General features: G+C 38.7%; 1 long non-coding RNA gene across 1 annotated transcript; it reads right to left on the bottom strand.

Moving 5' to 3' along the window:
* Window positions 1–14,209, bottom strand: LOC107746193 (uncharacterized). The gene is made up of 3 exons (XR_001640666.1): window positions 14,199–14,209; window positions 8,121–8,125; window positions 1–476 (listed from the first exon to the last, which is right to left on the bottom strand). It is a non-coding gene; the product is annotated as an uncharacterized LOC107746193 (long non-coding RNA).
* Between the last annotated feature and the right edge of the window lie 1,631 nt (window positions 14,210–15,840).

Here is a 15,840-nt window from a genome sequence, read left to right as displayed (position 1 = left end):
AGCTGATCGATTTTATATCTTCAAATCAGCAATAAGTTCATTCCATATGCACCATACCATGGTGCAAGGGCCCGCTTGGAATTGCTCCATTTATTATTATTTCCCCCCCTTTTTCTTTAAGATGGAATATTTGGTTCAATTATTTTTCATTATTCTTTATTGCAATGTTTGTATTTTTTTTTAAGTGGGAAAATGAATAGGGAAGAGACTTCCAGAACCAAGGCCTTAAGCGGTTGGTCACTGTTGTGCTCTGTACATCTATACATCAGGAAGCGGCCTCTGTTTTTATGTACTTTATTGCCGCCACTATAACACTATCAGGGTAATCTACTTTTAGATTTGTACATTTTATGATTGCATTTATTTTTATCTTACTCTATAAACACTCCTGTTTATGGTACCGCGTGTATGAGTGTTTTGGTTGCTGACTGCTATCCATGTTTTCCATGGAAAATAAATGTGACATTAATTAAAACCTGAATGCGTTTCTTTCAGACGTGTCTTGCATTACAGTTAACATTCAATGAAATCACCTACAACAGCACCATTTATGACTGGGAGCATATTGTAGTACATACTGGGTCAGTTTTGCTTTCATGCTGACTTTAACATGCAATACCTCAGTGATAGCTTTGTTATCATAAACTATATCTGGCAAGCGCATGTTTGTTGCAAAGAGACCATTAGAAATAATTTGAAATCAACTTTGTGCACAAACATCATAAAAGAATGGATTCACAAGTGTTGAGGAAAAAATGTTATACTAAAAGGGAACATTTTAATAATTAGCACATTAGCTATTCCCAGTGAAAATCAAAAACACTGATTGCACTTGTAAGATGTTATCAGATTAGTAACTCTCATGCTATCCAACCAAATTACACGCCAAATAACTAAACAACACAAAGTAACTCGCTAAACCTGCTCATAGCACATTCTTGACTGGACCGGTCTAAACCCTGAAGCCTGAATTTGTTCACATTTTTCACAAAGTGACTAGTTAGCTGTTGACAGCCAGAGAACATGAAAAAAAAAAAAACCACGAAGAATATAAGTTTTTGTGCTATTGGAATGTTCTGTGTGGAACGTTAAATGTTCTATGCAAAAATAAATTTAGGTTTTGTTTTGTAATAAATGTAAGAAATCTTAGCTAGCTACGCTGTATAGGTAGGTAAAGTTAATAGACAGTTTCTAAAAAGTGCATTAACACTGTCAAGTATTTGGGTAAATTGCACTATTCAGAGAAAATTTAAAATAAATTATTGGATTGTAAAAATCCCAGTGTTAATGGTTGCAGCTTATGCTAATTCCAGTGTTTATACTATTATTTTACTATTAAAATTAGCTGGTTGAATATTGAATATTTTAAAGTTAGTATCTTTGGTTTTTGGCGTTGGTTTGATTTAAAATGTTATGCATAACAGGATTGTTTGAGCTGGAAGACTTTACTAGTGCAGGTCACTGGGCCATATGAGAATAAGAGTACTTGCACGGATACAATTCTGATTATGTCTGCAACATTCTCACTGTAAACCATCATTAAGAGGCTTTGTTTTGTCACACAGAAAAGCCAACTGCACAGACAACAGTTTCAGTGAATGCAGTCTGTACCTAACTTAGCATAACTAGCATTCCACTCAGGAATAAACAACAGTTCCTCTCAAACCATAATGTGTACTTTTACAACGCAAGATAGACAGTTTGATATGGTAGTGCTCAGACGGTCTTGTGGTTGAAAGAAGATATCACAGTTAGCACATTCCACACATCCTAAAAGAAAAAAGAGGATTTTCAATAAACGTCCCTTAAAGGGGTCATATGATGCTGCTAAAAAGAACATTATTTTGTGTATTTGGTGTAATGAAATGTGTTTATGCGGTTTAAAGTAAAAAAAAACACATTATTTTCCACTCTTTGGATTTGAGACTTTAGTCTTTGCAACTTTACAGATCTTCTTTATGCACCAAGAGCTTGTAACACTCCAAAGAGAAAGGAAAAATTGAAATCGCATCATATGACCCTTTTAAGGACTGTCTAAGATGTCTACATTGAGTGTGGTCAGAAAGAAACAACACATTTCATAATCATGTCTGACTGAAAAAAAGGTCATGTTGTGGTTGAAATCATCCGAACACAGAGATTTTAAATGACAACTTCCGCAAGGGTCTTAAAATGAACAATAGCAGACCCGAACGCAGATCATGTGACCTTGGTGTGACCAATGCTTGGTCAATCGTCTTTCACACATCTTATGTAATTTCTGGGAACATTTAGGTAACTGAAATGCTTGAACTTTGACATTTCCTGAAATGGACTTTGGTGGTGAGTTATGACGACTTGACGTCAAGGTTAGAATCTGTCAGTGTGCACAACGAGCACAAATGTCAATGGGAGACGGCCAACCTGTAAACTGATGAGTTGATTTGAGTTATTATATGCTGTTGTTATAGACTTTTAAATGGATGCTGAAGCTTTTAGGCCAGGTAGAATCTGCGATCTCTGATCCGTTCATTGCTCGCTTCTATGGCTGCAGTACGCTATGTTTGCTGCAAACTAGGCTGCCAATTCTAGTGGGTTTTCTGCATCTTTTTCAGGTATTGCATTAAAGGGGCTTGCTGCTCTTCTTAGCTGCTTATAAAGAAGAGCACCCCTTCGCTGCCTTCTCCTGTAAGTTGCTGCTGCCCCAGTCTCTGTTATTCCAGAAGGATATGCTTCTTTCAGAATGCCATCGGTTGTGGTTTGGGCGGTTCTGGCCTATCGTTGTGTTGGGGGGGTCCAGGCCTATCGTTTGTGTTGGGGGGGTTATTATTGCTGCTCTCCCTGCTCATTCATGACAGGCTGCATGGATGGGCAGGGAGGTTTTTGCCCAGAACAGAACCATACCGCCAAACCAAACTTTATGCTAAGTATCTATCATTTTGACGATAGTGGTCCTGACAGAAATTAAGCGTTAGTGTTAGTTCTGGCAGGTCACGTGAGTCCAGCTTGCATCAGCTGATTCTCAGCTGATCATATCTACCTATAGGAATACGACACCTATCGCGGCATTCCTATATAAGCTCTATTCAGTATTATTCAGCAGCTTTTCAGCTTGCTCCGGAGCAAATTACCCTCCTCCATCCCCAGCTCCTCCTTTCGCCACAGTCAGGACTTGGCTTTCTGATATTCCTTGCTAATCAGACTCCTTTATCTTGAATAAAGTGTTACACTTAAATATCATTAAGTACATTAATGATATCTGCCTTGTTCTGTTCTGTTAACCCTAGGGGGGTTATTATTGCTGCTCTCCCTGCTCATTCATGACAGGCTGCATGGATGGGCAGGGAGTTTTTTTGCCCAGAACAGAACCATACCGCCAAACCAAACTTTATGCTAAGTATCTATCATTTTGACGATAGTGGTCCTGACAGAACTGCTATTTTCATTAAATGAAAGTAAATGGTGACCAAGACTTTTAACCTTCAAAGGTTTTAAATGGTTTTTAAAGTTTAATTGCTTGACTTCTCTTAAGCACAGCATTTTTAGAATGCAGTGTCAACGATCAAACAATGGTGAAATATGTCCATCTAGCGTGCAGGGCAATGCAAAAATCATCAGCAGGTGGTCATTTTTGCATTTAAAACCATGATACACAGGGCAGTGGCATGAAAAACCATCTGGATATGTACTTTTTAATAAGGTCAACTACTTTCAGCAACACAAGACACTGTAGAATACACTAGATGTACATACAATGGTCAAATGCTTCTGTCAGTGATATGCAAAAATGTAAGACGCAGGGCACTGGAATGTTTTTTTTTTAAGTCCAACTTCTTTTAACTTGAGAGCTGCATTTTTACAATGCAATGGCATGTGTGAGACACTGCAAAAGACACAAGTGCAGCAAAATTTGAAATGTGGAATGCAAAAATGTGCTTTATGACATCAAATGGCATTAGTTTTTGTGTTCTGTGACCAGCTGAAATGTACATTTAAATATATATGCTCAAATCACACAAATGAAAGAATAGCATCTTAAATAGTGAAGAATAAATAAGTACTTACAGTCAGTAAAGGGATAGTTCACCCCCCAAAAAAAATTCTGTCATTGTTTACACACATTGTCATTCCATCTTATTCCAAACCTGACTTTTTTCTTTTACAGAGCACAAAAGAAGGTAATGTGAAGGAAAATTACAGTCCAAACTATTTTGGACCCCATTAATATTCACAATGTTAAAAAAAAAAAAACTCAAAAACACATTCGCTCACATTTTCTTCACAGATCTAGTTATTTAAATCTGTCATCATGTTTGAGATGGTTTTTGAAACGGAGCCAGACTTGAGCGTTTTTGTAGTGACTTAATGTTGATATGATTGTTTGATAACCCCTGATAAATTGCTTCATAGTTTCATTGGCAGGAGCTTTTGAATTCCTGCCATATACAAGAGGCCATAAAAACCCATCAGTCTTTGGCACACAGACTCACACATGCAGGCACAATGTGTTTGTGTCTCACGTCCAAACTATTTTGGACCCCATTAATATTCACAATGTTAAAAAAAAAAAACTCAAAAACACATTCGCTCACATTTTCTTCACAGATCTAGTTATTTAAATCTGTCATCATGTTTGAGATGGTTTTTGAAATGGAGCCAGACTTGAGCGTTTTTGCAGTGACTTAATGTTGATATAATTGTTTGATAACCCCTGATAAATTGCTTCATAGTTTCATTGGCAGGAGCTTTTGAATTCCTGCCATATACAAGAGGCCATAAAAACCCATCAGTCTTTGGCACACAGACTCACACATGCAGGCACAATGTGTTTGTGTCTCACATCAGGCTGTGCTTCCCTGTCTTTTGTTAACATGGCTGGAGGGAGTGACACGTTTAACTTGCATATAGTCAAATGGTCAATGCCACTGCGAGGAAACCTCAATGATGTTTCTCTGCAAGAATTTTTTTTTTTTAATCATTCTATAAAGATATGCTATATACTATACATAAATGACCTTTTTGTTTCAGAAGAAAATATGAGTGTAGTTTGCTGGTATAAAACTTGTCACCACAGTGCTTGGGTGGTTTCCAGAGCATTGCTGTGTTATTACTTCAGTGTTTTAGGCAGTTGCTATACTGGCCCAAGTCCAAAGAGAATAATATAATATAATATAATATAAGCATCACTGATAATATATATATAATTGGATATAATAGGACAGTCATTCTTTAAGCACAAAATCCTCTATCTTTTAATCATTAATTTAGTTTAGTAGGCATTTTCCTAGTTTTCCTTGGTAATAATTTTACCAAAAAAATATTTATATAAAAAAAAAAATGTTAAAAAAAATTGAAGAAATAAAAAAAAAACACAAATGAGACAATTGCTGGCATACAATAAGAGCACAAAGCTGTAAAATGGATATGGATAGCATAGCTCACATAACTTGCTTTTGGAACAGTTAATTGAGAAATGTTTGAGTTCATCTTGAGAAGTCCAACTTTTGACTGAGACTCAGTACAGTTTCTTTCTTCTGAAACTCCAGAGAAGATGCGTGTGAAATTTTCAGCCTTATTTTTCTTGGTAGAAACATCTAATTTGTGTTTGGAAAAAGCAAATATTAAAGATACTAGATATCGATATTAAAGTGATTTCATTTTCCCCCCCTTTTAGATAACATTCATCAAAGCCTTATCCTTCTGACTGGCTCAATGGAAACATGGTTTAGTTAATATTCAATGACCTACTGATTTTATTTCTCCTTGCGTCATTCTGCTCTCTCTCTCCCTCTCTCCCTTCCTCCCTCATTCAGTTTGTTGGTTTTCGTCCATTGTTGACGGTCTCTAGGCTGCTCTTTGATCTCCCACATGATGACTGATAGCACCTCAGCCCCTGCAAAGTTCCCGATGCCCTCGAGACATTGTCCACTGTTTGTGAATCAAGCAACAGGACTGCCTTTGTTGCACAAACCAAACCATTGATCATGTGTTGGTGTATTCTGAAACACGCAAGCTAAACATTGACCAGCCGCAAGTCAATTGCTTATCATCACCCCTTTCACCCGAAGTGTGCTGTCATGTGCTGGTTCATTCACAAAAGATATAGGCTATGCTAAACTGATGAAAGAGTTACTCGGGATCTTGCGGTTTCAGTGAATCACTGGGGATCTGCCAGGTTTGAATGGGTAAAGCTCTACACTTCATTGAAAAAATGACCTGGCGTAATTATAACCATTAAAACTACACTTTCTTATTTCTTAATGGGGTTCTTCCAGAAATTTAAGTAAGAGGTCCCATGCTAGATGTTTTGGGTACTGTGAGACACATATCTTCATTGCGAGCAGGTGAGGAACTCTGTGTCCTTGGCGCTGAATAACCCACTTAAACGCAGGATTAGCTGTTCTGGATCAGAACCCAGCAGGATGGTTTATGACATGTTCAGACCGGAGTGGGCTTTTTGTTACGTAAGCGTGGACATCTCCCTATGTGCAGCTCTTCATGCTGTTCTCAGTAACTGGGGTTTATCTGTTTGTGAGATAACACATGTAGAACTGCTTGACTTCATTCTTCACATCGCAACAAGACGCAGATAAAACAAACTGTTGGTACCGGCAACAAGTACAAACTTGCCTTAGTGAAGTCCTTATTATTTATGAATGAAATATTCTTAACTCATTTCATGTACATTAACTGAAAACAGCAGCATCTGTGCCTAACAGAGTTGGGTATAATGCGTTACACAGTAGACTGTAATCGGATTACTTTTCCTGGTAACGCAGTAATGTAATGCGTTACATTATAAATTTATGTAATTTGATTACAGTTACTAATGTCAATCAAATTACGTTACTTAAGTTACAAATGCAGTGTTAAAAACATGAAGTAAAAATCATGTTTTGCGCGTCAGTATGCCCTTTCATAAATCACCGGAGATTGCGAGCTAAAATGCAGATGAGTCCTACAACATTTAGATTTAATGACAGGTTGCTTATCATACTTAAAAATGTTGCACTCGATTTCAGATATTTTAGTCTGGCATTATAGATTGGGAAAAGTCCAACAAGTGAATGTGTACAAGTTTATGTCACAGTAACACATAAGTAAAAATAAATGACTCATCAGAATGAGCTCCTCCGCTGGATTAAGCCGCTTCGCATCGCATTCTTCTTCTGAGGTAAATTCAAGGCTTATTCCTCACAGCGCGTCTTCTTCCAAAAACGAAAGGTGGCCGAGTAGCGCATCTCAAGCCTGGTTTCACGTGGACGATTATCTTATAGAGCGCAATGTGCGCATTATAGAGCGCATCTCATGAACACTTAACAATAACTGTGGAACACACACTATTTATTCACTCATACACTTATTTATCTAACACACATCCTCAGTCTACACCTCAAATTTGCACATAATATACAGTACCTGTACATGCAAAACTGTCTATTGTAATATACCTGCACATACAACTGTCAATTTATATATTTTTATTCCTTATTTACTTGTTCTATTTTTTATTATCTGTGTTTTTTGTTCTGTCACTGTCATTCTGTTACACTGTGGAAGCTTCTGTCACGAAAACAAATTCCTCGTATGTGTAAACATACCTGGCAATAAAGCTCATTCTGATTCTGATTCTGATTCTGATTCTGATGTGTGTGGGCGTGATCACATTATAGATGAGCTCAGACTGGAAAGACTGTACCTCGCGTTGGTTTCATACGGATTATTTTATCAGAGAATATTTGTTTTCAACATGCCTTACTTCATTTGAAAATAGACACTGCAAGCTTTCTTTAGAAATATTTCTCATGTCATCTTCGTTCATTTTAGTGACTCGTTTCAGGAAGATATAAGATATTGGCTTGATAACTTGAAAAGCAAAGTAAACTTGAAAATAACTTGAAAGTAAAGTAATTAGTAATCTGATTACTTTTTAAATGCAGTAATGTAACCAAATTACAATTTTAAAGAAGTAGTTAGTAATTTGTAGTGGATTACTTTTTTTGAGTAATTTACCCAACACTGGTGCCTAATATTCTATATTTCATAAAAAAAATGATTATGGGACTTTCAAGAAATCATATTATCTGATTTAAGGCCTAATGTGTCAAGGCTTTTTTTGTGCCAAAATGGGTAACAGCGACAAAAACTAGAAAATATTATTGCACCAAGCTACGCTATATTTACAGTATAAGCTACACTATATGTAGGGAAGAATTTTGTATCACCAGTGTTGGGGGTAACGCATTACAAGTAACACGAGTTACGTAATCAGATTACTTTTTTCAAGTAATGCATTACTTTTTAATTTACAAGAAAATAAACATAAACAGTTACTTTTTCAAATAAGTAACGCAAGTTACTTTTTTTCCCCAATTTATTGATTGACAGCTCTCCTGTCCCCATGTTGAGAAATCAGAAGATGTTACTGTAGTTCTAAAATAAATATGAATATGCATGAATTCATCTCACTCACAAAAAAAATTAAAAAACACAGATTCAGTATTCCTCAAAATGAATAAAAATAAATAAGTAACATAATTAGTTACTTTTTTATGGAGTAACGCAATATTGTAACGCATTACTTTTAAAAGTAACTTTCCCCAACACTGCGTATCACTGATCACTGCAACGTTTTTTCCTATAACAGAGTTATAGGTTGAGGTCCATATAATTATAAACATAATGTAAAAACTGACAAATACTGCAAAAAAACAAAAAAAAAACTTGATTGAGATCATTCCCTAAGTTATACAGAGCCCTTCAAATAATGAGACTGAAAGAAAAAAAAAATGTAATGCTTTTCACAAAACTTAGCATTTAAATATATATGTACATGTATATGTATACAGTGAAAACATGATATTTAAATTAAAATAAAAGCAAAACAGAGGTATAAATATAACAAAGAGGTATATAAATATAGTTATAAATATAGTATAATTAATAAAAAACAATTAAAATGTCATTTTTAATGAATATGGACAGAAACATTGGTTGATATTCTGATGAAAATTGCATTTAAAAATAAATTTAAAAAAAAATTTTTTTAAACTGTTGGTTAATGCACACATCTATATGTCTATTCATTAATTCAGTTGTTCCCTCATTAGTTCATTCATTCATTAATTCAGTCGTTCATTTGTTCAATTATTAAATCAATTATTTGTTTGTTCATTAATTCATGTATTCACATACTAATTTTATACAATATTAGCACAAGCACTTCACCATGTTGCACATTATCTTTTCTGCTTCAGAATGTGTTTGTCTCAATAATTAGGAAAAAGCACAATCTGCTTGCATAGATCTGATGTTTTCCATTCACAGATTTTGTTTGAATTTGAAAATAGCTTTAATATTGCAGTTTCCTATTTCTCAATATGATGATCTAATGCATGAGCTTCAAATGAAACACAAAGCTTCTTCCTTGTACATCCCTCTTTTGATGCTGATGGGCTTGTCCCTCTGTACTGGCCATAGCCAGCCGCTCAGGTATGTAGTGAGCTCACACAGAGTCCTTGTTTGCTCATATAGGTCAAATGCTAAGTGAACTGTGGTGGTGATTGATGAGGAAATCAATCCATGGCTGTTAAGTCCAATTGTGCTTCTGTGTGTATATAATGTCTCCACCATGATGCTGCCCAACATGTTGTTGCGGTAGCATGCATCGCCCCTCAAATGAGCCCGCTAATCGTTTCCACTTTCAGCCTTTTATAGCTGCGGAAGCCATTAGTGCTGTCTGCTTGAGGCTCAGCAGTCTCACTAGAAGTCAGTGGCTAGTGACCCAGGTCTATAAGCAGTGTCCTAGCCTTTTAAAACTTAAGAGAGAGGGGCGCTAACCTTTAACCTGCCTGCCTCACCTCCCACGACCAGAGCTCCCCCTGCTCCGGGACAGGATGTGCCCTCACCGGTAGCATGGTTGGAGGCCCTTGGACAGAGACACTGTCCAGACAGCATGTCTGCTTTAAACATAAAGACTTCGTTAGGGAAAAGTGACGGTTTGGAGAGGGTGTTTATGTTTAGAGAGGTGGTTAATAAACCTGCTAGAATGAATAAAAGATGTGTGAGGTCGAAAAGATCTACAACTATTAATAACAAATTCTAAACGTACACTGGTAAAAAAAAAATTACAAACTAAAATTGACAGCTGTGGTTGCCAGAATACTGTACAAAATACAGTAAAAATTTACACATTTACAGAAAAACCTGTAAATCTTACAGTTTACAAAGTGTAAAAAGGAAAAAACTAAAATAAAAGAGTAAATCCAACAACTTTTACTTCCAAAAACTATACATTAGATTGATCAACAGTTTTTCACAGTAATGCATAAAAATGGTTTTACTGTAAGTTTTTTAGTCTTTTGCTATTAAATTCCAATTATTTTAGTACTTCAAGTTGAGCTAAAGTAAAATATGAAATAATGCATTGGCAACTAGCTGAAATAAAATAAAATAAGTTTAAGATTGTTATATTTTATCTCAGTTATCTCAGTTTATATTTATTTTATAATCATACATTTCAGTTTACATTTATTTTATAATCACTTTATTTAAGTGATGAAGTATTTTAGTTTTAATTATCAGATTAAAGAAAAACAGAAAAAGAAAAAGGTATTTAATAGTGTGGGAAAATATGACTGCTTCACTATTTATTAATATGTGAAAAACGTTTGTCTGCCAAATTAAAGTCATGGTCAATAAGTCTCTTAAAAAATCAGATAAGGTTAGTTCAGGTTGTAAAATTTCAAATGTCATGTAGTGCAACTCTACAGAAACATAATAATATTTTTGAATAAACAAATAAATAATTATTAAAAACGGAAGTTGGTTTAGAGAATACGGGAAGTTATAATTTAGAAAAGGGGCTACTTTTAATCTAGAGTGTATGATCTGATATTGATGTTCTGAACATTTTTTAGTTATGCATAATTCCTGTACTTCCATTTGTAGCACTTCATAATTTTGATGACTTATCTAAACTGTAAAATATAGTAATAATATATCAGTATATATGCCTGATTGTTGTGTAACTGCTGTACATTTTTGCACTGATGTTCTGTCAGACGTTTAGTTTCTGGTTAGGGTGGATAGAGCAGATGAACACAGTTTGTATTATTGTTCTGCTGTCTCTCATCCCAGTGCACACACTAAGTCTCTCCCCCGCTCATGAACCCTCCCACGTTCAGTTTCGGCCTTTGAATGCTGCTAGTCATTGCCAGTACGGAACATATGAACAAAATCCCTTGTTCTTCTTGTTTGTTCATTATGCAACTGGTCGATGTGAATCCATATAATTCATTTGCTTTTAACTGCTCTCTTCTCTGACTGTTGACAGAGACATTAGTGCAGAGAGAAAGAGATCTTTTCCATTCCAAGAGTGGGTGTGTGTGTTCACATCAAAGAGCTCTTCACTGCATTGTGCTCAGTGCTCTAAATGTCCCCTTTATTTTATTACATCTTCAATTTGCTATTACACATACAGCATTCTTTAAAGGGGTCCTAGTAAATTTTTTCAATCATTTTAGTTTTACAGTATAATGCCATGAAAGATTTTTGTGTGCTTATGTCTTCCATCATGTGCAATTCATACAACATCATAAAAAATGTTGAATGTTTAAATGTTGAAATCCTCTGGGATTTTTATTTTTTATTTTGGTAAGGATCTGTAGAGCAATAGATGCTACACACAGTCAGTAACAGCTCAAGGATTGGTGGACCTTCCTTTTTTACTTTTATCATTAGTTCCTCTAATATTTAACGAAAAAATGCTTTTTATGAGATATAGAATCTATCATACTTATTCCAAACAGACATCTCTGAAGTGCAAATGTAAGCATTTAAATGGGATTAAATACAGTAAATATAAAAAATTAAATATGGGAAACGTCTCGGTTACGTATGTAACGCTCGTTCCCTGAAGGAGGGAATGGAGACGTCACATCGGTGACTGACGAATTGGGTTCTCGCCTGAGAGCCCTATCATTTTCGAGTGTAGGATTGTTGTGTAACTGCTGTACATTTTTGCACTGATGTTCTGTCAGACGTTTAGTTTCTGGTTAGGGTGGATAGAGCAGATGAACACAGTTTGTATTATTGTTCTGCTGTCTCTCATCCCAGTGCACACACTAAGTCTCTCCCCCGCTCATGAACCCTCCCACGTTCAGTTTCGGCCTTTGAATGCTGCTAGTCATTGCCAGTACGGAACATATGAACAAAATCCCTTGTTCTTCTTGTTTGATTGGGATCTCGCTTAGAGGGACCAATCTACTTCGAGTGTAAACTAAACGAGCCAATGCACATTGGCATGCGATAATTGCATCCAGCTGCTGCTCGTCACGAAACGAGCATAAGTAGGCAGCAGGTGCAACGCATATTCAGGTTTTCGCTGAGGAGCTGAGCCAGTGACCTGGCGCCCCGCGGTGGTACAGCAACTGTGGCGACGGGACGTGACATCTCCGTTCCCTCCTTCAGGGAACGAGGGTTACATACGTAACCGAGACGTTCCCTTTCAGTCGGTCACTCCGAGTCACGTCGGTGACCAACGAATTGGGATCCCTAAGAAAGCGTTACTGTTGCTGCCCCTTCCAGCGCCCCTAGTAAGCCACCTGGTCCCCCCGCGGCAAATGGGGCGGAAGATAGGACAGGGCTTACGTGGAGAGAGTCTATTACTGTTGTTCCACTAGACCAATACAGTAAGACTTATTGGATAACACTGGGAAAGTGTACCCTTTCCAGGGACGCTGCGGAATCCACATCCTGCCCGCAGGGAGGTATCATGTGGAGATTACACATATGGACTGGGCATTAAGGGCAGTACAACATATGGAATGTCTCTGAGGTGGCTCCGGCCCAGTTAGGAGGGAGGCAACACTGGCAGGGACGGCAGAGCGGAGTCTGCCAAGGGAAAGACACGGGCTCACCAAGAGGGGAACCGTACCGTGGAAGAATACGCACATGGGATCACTGTGGGGATCACAACATATGGACACCTACCCTAGCACAGGGGTCAACCAACAGACGTACTTACAAGTGTTAGGCCTTACGCCGCACGCTCTGCCACGTCCTGTTGCCGAGGGTGATGGAGGAACTCCACAGGGTTCGCCTTGTGGGGAACTGAACTGAAGAGCAGAATAAGCGCACGTATCCGGTCCGTAGAGGGGAATGACACAGCAAGCGAGACACCGAGCAGTTCCTATGGTTTTACTGGCTACTCGAGGCGAGTACACAAGAGGACACTGGCTCTACACGAAGGCTATAAAACCTAGCAAACGTGTTTGGTGTCGACCTTGTACTGATATGCCTGTTCCTCAAACGCAAAGCAGAGAAACGGCCTGTGCCGAGGGGGCAAGGCACGCCTTGGGTTTGATACGCCAAGACGATGGCATCCACTATCCAGTGGGCCAACCTCTTCTTGGAGACAACCTTTCCCTTCTGCAGGCCTCCATAACAGATGAAGAGCTGCTCAGAGGTCCTAAAGCTCTGCGTACGGTCCACATATATGCGTAAAGCGCGAACGGGACAGAGCAGAGCTAGGGCTAGGTCTGCCTCCTCCGAGGGCAGCACTTGCAGGCAGGCCCGTAACCAGCTATGAGGTCAACGATGCCCGGACCTCGGTAAATTTTTCATGTTCAAAAATAACATTTGTTCTTTGAATGACTAATTTGCTGTTAATCTCCTCATATGAATGCCTGCATGACATGTATAATTCAGTTTAGACAGTTTGCAAGAATGTTTAGCGTCCCTGGTATGAAAATGATCGCTGCGAGACGCTGGCGGAGTGATCGAGGCTTGAGAGAGTTGTGAATGAGGGCGCGGCCGCAGCCTCATGTTGCCAGATCCAGCTATTATAAACGTTTTTGGACTTGCCTTTTATCACTTAATTTAACACTTTAGAAAGTTAATAAAGTAGGAAGTTGCAGTTTAGAGTCAGCGATATCTTTATCTTATCTTATTTGCAAAAGATTGGAAATAATTTCGGTTTATTTTTATTTATTATTTTTATAGTTTTTTGTTTGTTTTAGTATCAATATATGGCAACACTTCATAGCCGGCACTTAAACTGAAAGCAATCAAAAAAGCCCATGGACAGGTTTTTGCTGACAGGATACAACATTCGGTAAGGGAAACGCAAAAATTATCATCATATTATCTGTCATAAACATTATCAACGCTGTCAAAAACAGTAGCATTTAACACTAGTACACACAGATCTGTAGAACAAGTAGGTTACAGAATGAAATGAAATACGCAAAAACTAGCCATGAAGAAGTCTATTTTCTGTCATTCAGTATAGTTAAATTTTCACAAATCATGCTATAAACTTTCATAAGAGCACTAGACAAAGTTATTGTAGTTTTGTATTGTTGCAATAAACAACTGATAAAATTATCCACTAAATATAGTAAAGTATTAACAAATTCTGATGCAATACATAGGGTATGATTTAAAAATAATCATCCCTCCAAAACAGAGAAAACATCTTTCACAAACATCTACATGTCTGTCTCCTTTAAAGTGTTTATAGTGTATATAATGAGTTGTATTTGTAGGGGTTATTATAACACAATTCTTTAACACCAACCCCCTGATCCCTGATCCTTGAAAGGCGTGGTGGGAACCTTGGGCACATATCCGGGCCTGGGTCTCAGGATAACGTGAGAGTTAGCCAACCCAAATTCCAGGCATAATTCGTTGACTGAAAATGCATGCAGGTCCCCTACCCTCTTGATGGAAGCCAGCGCAGTTAAGAGCACTATCGTTATCGACAGAGTTCTCAGCTCTGCAGACTGCAATGGCTCAAAAGGGGCCCTCTGCAATGCCGTAAGCACCAGAGGGAGATCCCAAGAAGGTACGGGGTTAGGGCGAGGAGGATTTAGTCTGCTCGCGCCCCTCAGGAACCTGATGATCAGGTCGTGCTTTCCCAAAGACACACCGTCTACAAGATCATGATGTGCGGCAATTGCGGCAACATATACTTTTAGAGTGGAGGGAGACAGCCTTCGGTCCAACCCCTCTTGGAGGAAGGAAAGCACAGCACAGGGTCTTCCCGGTGAGAAGTGCACCATTCAACGAATAGGTTCCACTTCAAGGTATAGACATGCCTCGTAGAGGGTGCTTTTGCCGAAGTGATGGTGTCTACCACCGCCTGAGGTAGATCACCTAGGACCTCCGCGTCCCGTCTAGGGACAACACGTGGAGGTTCCACACATCTGGACGCAGGTGCCAGAGGGTGCCCCGTCTCTGAGAAAGTAGATCTTTCCTCAGAGGAATGCGCCAGGGAGAGGCTGTCGCGAGGAGCATCAGTTCCGGGAACCAGGTCCGGTTGGGCCAGTAAAGTGCAACTAGCAGAACCTGCTCCTCGTCCTCCCTGACTTTGCACAACGTCTGTGCAAGTAGGCTCACTGGGGGAAATGTATACTTGCGTAGACCCCGGGGCCAGCTGTGCGCCAGTGCATCCGTGCCGAGGGTTCCCCCAGTCAGGGAATAGAACAGCTGGCAATGGGACGTGCCTGGAGAGGCAAACAGGTCTACCTGTGCGGCTCCGAAGTGTCTCCATATCAGCTGAATCGCCCGGGGATGGAGTCTCCATTCTCCTGGAAGTGCTTGCTGCCGTGAAAACTCGTCAGCTGCACGATTGAGAAGGCCCGGAATGTAAATGACATGAAGCGACCTCAGATGCTTCTGACTCCATAAGAGGAGATGGCGGGTGAGTTGCGACATACGACGGGAGCGTAGACCACCTTGGTGGTTGATATACGCAACAGTCGCAGTATTGTCCGTACGGACCAGTACGTGCTTGCCTTGTAACAGCATTTTGAAGCGGCCCAAAGCAAGACGTACTGTAAGCAACTCGAGGCAATT

This window comes from Sinocyclocheilus rhinocerous, unplaced genomic scaffold (genome assembly GCF_001515625.1).
Source record: "Sinocyclocheilus rhinocerous isolate Xijiao unplaced genomic scaffold, SAMN03320098_v1.1 scaffold319, whole genome shotgun sequence".
Lineage (NCBI taxonomy): Eukaryota > Metazoa > Chordata > Actinopteri > Cypriniformes > Cyprinidae > Sinocyclocheilus > Sinocyclocheilus rhinocerous.
Note: the sequence above shows the minus strand (reverse complement) of the source record. Positions and strands in the feature narration are given on the sequence as shown.